This window comes from Corvus brachyrhynchos, unplaced genomic scaffold (genome assembly GCF_000691975.1).
Source record: "Corvus brachyrhynchos isolate BGI_N302 unplaced genomic scaffold, ASM69197v1 scaffold1358, whole genome shotgun sequence".
Lineage (NCBI taxonomy): Eukaryota > Metazoa > Chordata > Aves > Passeriformes > Corvidae > Corvus > Corvus brachyrhynchos.
This window is the reverse complement of record NW_008239642.1, coordinates 128,358-134,357: the sequence shown is the minus strand read 5'-3', so window position 1 is coordinate 134,357 and position 6,000 is coordinate 128,358. Positions and strand designations below refer to the sequence as shown.

Below are 6,000 nucleotides of genomic sequence, written 5' to 3'. Positions count from 1 at the left end.
CTCGTGCGGAGCCCGTGGGGAGGAGCGGCAGCCGTGCCTGTGGCTCCTGCACAGATTCCTGCTTCTTGTCTGCTCTCTTCCTTCGTGTTTATTGCAAGCCAGTAAAAGGGGGTCCAAGCACTGTGACCAGGATTTCCCTTGGAAATCAATTTGCCTGTGGAACTTCTTCAATGGGTGACTTGTGGTGGTCGGCTTGAGCGTGACTGGTTTTTCTCAGAGGTGAAGCAGCAGCTGCCAGTTCTGTGTTTGGTACAAAGGTGCGGCTTTCATTATTGTTCCCCACACATTATCTCACTTTATAGCTTTTATATTTAATCAGCAAGAAATAAAAACAAAAACTGACACATGCTTCTCTTGAAGAACGCAAATTATTGAGAGGGATTTCTCTGAAAATTGCAGTCATGGCATGACCGTATTTCCCAAAATGCAATTTTTAACTATACACTACATCATCTTTTCAACATGTTAAAATCAAGGACGTAAAATTAAAGACAAACTGATGGGGCAGAAATAGACTGGGTGATTGCAATTAACTGTACAAAAGAAATACTAGAGAAATCAGTTATTTGGTCTAAATGAGAACTTAAATCTACTATTCTGCATTGGAAAAATAAATGCCCTATATGCTAAGTTTAGGGGTTTGGTTTTTTGCTTCTTGTAGACATATTACACCAGACTTCTACCAGATGAGAGGACGAAGACTATGAGTGAAGAGTGCCCTGGAGATCACATGCAGTTCTTTTCCTGGGTGAGAACCGGATTGATCTGAGAACAGTAATTATGAGGCTGACCTGTATGTTCTCCTTCATCTTGCTGTTTGGAGCAGTTGGGCTCGTTGTCTTCATTCACCTGCAGGATCCAGAAGAAATAGTTCATCAGCAGACACCAGGTTAGCATTCTTATCTCTATTTGAATCACCTGCCCTTTCATGGTCAATATTTTGTACTTATATTCTCAATGTGTTCTACATATTTCACAGAGGATGCCTCAAAAAAGGTGTGTCTACTTAATGAAGGCTACCTTGAAAGCAGCTATCAATTTCTTTAAAAAAAAAAAAAAAGGCATTTCCTGAAAAAACAGTTCCAAGGACCAAATAATTGATTATACAGGGACCTTTGCCAACGTGCATAGGGTCCAGCTGGGTGAAGTTAAGTTTCTGCTGCAGTTGAGACCAAATTTTGCTACCAACTATATCACTATAAATGTGAAAATGAGAGATTTCACCAAAAGTTCTGTTCCTGGAAATGCACACCTCTGAATTAACCTTTGCTTGCATATGGTATTCAGTGTGTCATGAGATGCAAAATAAGAGATGTATGAATGAGTTACATCAGAAACGTGAAATACTTTAGGATGCACTCATTTAATTTGCTTAACTTCAATTAAACCATTCATAACTATTATTCATATGCATGCCATCTTCTGCACTACTAACTTGAAACTGTGAAGAGCCACAAAGGCTGCAGAGATGGGAGAACTAGAAAATTGTGGGCTGAAATAGTAGTTTCCTTTTAAGGGGAGGCACACAAGAAGTATGAAAGGACCCAAGATCTCTTGATTTACTTACAGTCCTTTTCTCTTTGACTATGGCTGTAATGAAGGCTGCTTTAGAGCCTAGACAAATGCCAGTGCAGCTGCTCTTGTTCAGGATAATGCCACTGTGTGCTGGGGTTTTGTCCCTGTGTTTGCTCTTATATGCACTGAAATTGTCTCTTGACTAAACAAATGTTTGTAAAAAGTCTATTCATATGACATCTTCATTGTACAGCGAACACAACTGTGTCTATTTAAAAGTATTACTAACATTTTTAAAGGAGCTGAACCATAACACAGAGAACTCTTAAATAATTACATTAATTGCTAATTTCTGTGTCTAGGTTTGTTAAGTGCTTGTTTCCATGTCACTAAAAAATCTGTATTTTAATATGTTGTTTATTTAGTCCAACTGCACACACACCAATTTTGAAAGCAGCCACTCAGCTGAAACCATAGAAGTAATGAATCTTCAGTGTTGTGCAAAGCAGAGAATTAACTAGTTCCTTCTGTGCTTTTGCAGGGTTTTTTTGTATGCTTAGATGCAAAAGAGTTTGTAGATTAAAAACAGGTACTGGCCATATTCTACTGAAACTGGCTGGTAGCTTGGGCATGGGGGAAAAGATGTATGAACAGCAAATGCAGGCAGTACTCTAATGCATCTAAGAATGTGTAACTTTACATTAAAAAGTTAATTCTTTGCTCCCGAAAGAGAAGATTTTCTGGTGTGGTCTCAAAACCAGTGCAATTCCTTTTCCATTTTTTTCATTATTGGTCCCTCCTCTTGACCTGTTCTCTGCCATAAACCTCTTGAATGCCGACTGCTGGTTGTAGTATACTGGGAAGTGATTTTTGAGGGCAGTATAACTGAAGAAGGGGACACCCAAAAATATTTAAATAAAAGCAAGTTTGAACAGAGCTCCTACCCCTGGCAGGGAAACTCACTCTGTAATGTGCTCGATTGCTCTGGATACCTAAAACATGAACATGCCAACGATGCTGTTACTGCCAAAGATCTGTAATCAATTCCTCAATTCTCACATTCAGTTACTATTTATGTTAATAGAAACTAGACTGTACCCTTGAGTAAAAGGTGCTCAGTACAATTACTCTTATTTCTGTTTGGCTGATTTTCATGTGTGTTAAGTGCTTTCAACTCCCAGTGGACTGAGAAACTCCTCATATCCACTGCTTTTGAAAATGATACCAGTTATCACTAAAACATATTAGGTGGCTTAAAGAACACAGGAAAAATATCCATTCATTTCATTTAAAAAAGGAGGTTGGCATATTTCCTTCCTAGACAGTCTCCTGTGAAAATCTGTCAGTCACCGACGACATTTTTGGCATGCTGAGAAGGATCCTTCCCTTTCTCTGCTCAGAGTGTTTCTCCATAAAGGGGCCTGGTTCTAATGGAGATGGGATATTGCTATAATTTGCTTGGCTGATTGCTCTCTCGAGAGAATTGAACAAATGCATGTATCATTAAGCTACTTAGGACAACAGATTCTGCATGGAAAAGCTTTACTGGATTGGCCTTTGCTTTTGTATTTCCTATGTAGTAAAACACATTTGCCAGACACTTGAATCTCATCAGCAGGGCTGGAGAGAAGTTGGTAACATTCATTTTCCACCAAAAATCAGCATAGGAGACTTTGCATTGTCCAAAAGGACATTTTTCATTGTTAGTATGTTCAGTCATCTTTAATTTAAGATAGAACAACTTATGAAACAAGATTAATAAAAATACTTTAGTCCTTTAGTTTTATCTGTCTGTTTCGGAAATTGTTCTTGATTGTTTTAGTCCTAGCAAGCATGACAGTGAGACCTTGATGTACTACTTAAACCAGTATAAAATCCACAGTCATAAAAGTTTAAGTAATGCTTACATTACTTTCACTGAGCAAAGTACTCCTGACAGTAGCTGTTTGTGTTGATTTGTTACTATTCATTTATTCTTTCCCTGTGCTTCACATTGCTACCTAATTGTGATGCTGTACTGAGAAAGCAATATCAAAGTAATTTTCCACAACATTAGTTACAATTTTCTTCTGATCTTTCAAGTGAAAAAATCCCATCCTGTTGGCTTCTGTGAGCATATAAACCTTGATTACATTTATCTGTTGGAAACCAATGCTTACGAAGCACATGTGCCCGGGATAGTGGGTGTAGGGCCTTTTTTGCTGATTGACAAACATGCTGTCTGTGTAATTTTATTTATATAACACACGTCACTCTGAGCAGATATATTTAAGACAGCCGTTTGGGGTGGGCAGAACAGACTTCCCAAAGCAATGTATTAAATTCAGTAGATATTCCTATGGTCATTAAAGAAACAATAACTTCACTTAGGACAGTTGTTTTCTTGGCAGGTATGAAGAGTGCTCTTACTAGGAGGAACTCAGGATAAAACAGGGGTGTGGATTGAGAAGTGCTATCAGTGATAGTCATACCCCATAGATGAACACAATATTGTTGTAGTAATTCTCCCTGTATAATTATATATAACCCCTGCACCTGCATTGGAGCACAAATACAGGCTGGGCAGAGAGTGGATTGAGAGCATTGGGGGTGTTGGTGGCTGAGAAGCTCAACATGACCTGCCCATGTGCACTGGCAGCCCAGAGAGCCAACCCTGTCTCGGGCTCAGCATCAGCGTTGGCAGCAGGTCAAGGAAGGTGATTCTGCCTCTCTGCCCCACTCAGATGAGACCCCGCCTGGAGAGCTGCCTCCAGCCCTGGGGTCCCCAACACAGGAAGGACATGGAGGTGCTGGAGAGAGTCCAGAGAAGGCAACAGAGATGCTCCAAGGGCTGGAGCCCCTCTGGAGCCAGGTTGGGAGAGCTGGGGGTGCTCACCTGGAGAAGAGAAGGCTCCAGGGAGACCTCAGAGCCCCTTCCAGAACCTAAAGGGGCTCCAGGAGAGCTGGAGAGGGACTGGGGACAAGGGCCTGGAGTGACAGGACAAGAAGGAATGGCTTCAAACTGAAAGAGGGTGGACTTGGATCAGATGCAAGGAAGAAATTCTTCCCTGTGAGGCACTGGCACAGGTTGCTCAGAGCATCTGTGGATGCTCCATCCCTGGAAGTGTTCACGGCCAGATTGGATGAGGTTTTGAACAACCTGAACTAGTGGAAGGTGTCCCCAGCCCTGGGCAGTGGAGTTGGAACTGGATGATCTTCAAGGTTCCCTTCCAACCCAAACCATTTTTACAACTCTATGATTTCATGATATAAAACTTGCCTTCTGCAATAATCATACCATTATTCTTAAACAGACACACTAAAGGATTTGTTCTAAGTCAAGCACATTTGCATGTGGTGCACAAGACAAATTTAATACACATATCCCCATCCTAATAGTAATGATTCTTGAATGCATCAATCTCCTGTCTGTGACAAGATATTAAACATGAAAAGAAGACTTTACAGTAACAAAATATCTAGCTGTTCCACTGCTGTCTTTGTCCTGGAACCACAAAAGAGAAGGGTTCTGTCCAGCCTGTGGTAGCAGGAGGCTTCTTCAGCATGGAGCGTGCTCCCTCTGTGTCAGAGTCTGCAGTGGGAGAGTCAGCAGGGCCAATGAGCCCTTCCCAGTCTTGGCCACGGCCACAGCAGTTCATGAGATCCCTGAGAACACGGGCTGTGAGAGCTGCACTTGGGTGGTACAAGAGAAAGCAACTTGGACAAACAACAACAACACTGAGAGAAGAGTCAAAGGGCACAGTGTATCCTGACAGATCTCAGGTGGATTTCAAACACCAGAAAAACTTCTGAGCCACAGAGCAGCCAGTCCATGGGCTGGAGACAGGACGGTGGTAATGAATGGCAGATGGTCAGGTGAGGTCCTGAGGACCAGGAAGGACCACTGCTTCCAAATCGCGCCAGGGACACTGTAAATAGCTGTACTACAGTCCCCATAGCTGGACAGTGTACTTGAGACTGTGTGCTCTATAGACTTTAGTCAGAAGAGATAGGAAATTCTAAAATGGCATAGACTTTTTTAATAGCAGATTTTGCCACATAAAAACTAAAGAAAGTATTAGTAATCGTCTACATAAGTCTGTGGGGGGAAAAAATTATTGCATTTTTGCCATATGGTTACCAAATTCCCAAACCAGTAAGAGTTTTCAGTTAAAACTTTTAAGATGAATATATATGGTCACATGCTCCTCTGGGAGCTGAAAAAAATGTGGAAAATACATCTCAGAGAATCCATATTGTAAAAGCTCCAAGAGGGTGAAAACAGGGAGTAGAATGGAAATGGCTTTGCACTCTGACTGTATCAGAATTTGAAAGTCAAATATGAATATAACCAAGCCTGAAATGCATCTGACGGAGATTTTGCAGTGATTGCCATCCTTACCTCATTGACCAGTTTCTAACCTTATTCTATCATCCCCTTTATTTTCTGCTTTACTAAGGCTGTGATGGGGAGGAGAGGGAGGAAGGAGAGATGCAGGCAAGGGC

At 41.4% G+C, this 6,000-nt stretch overlaps 1 long non-coding RNA gene across 3 annotated transcripts in view; it reads left to right on the top strand.

Moving 5' to 3' along the window:
* LOC108448631 overlaps nucleotides 1-6,000 on the top strand; it is a 143,641-nt gene that overhangs the window by 12,826 nt on the left and 124,815 nt on the right. For all 3 annotated transcript variants that reach the window (XR_001864585.1, XR_001864586.1, XR_001864584.1), the window contains one exon: nucleotides 662-889. This is a non-coding gene — a long non-coding RNA (uncharacterized LOC108448631). The remainder of the gene's footprint in view (nucleotides 1-661; nucleotides 890-6,000) is intronic.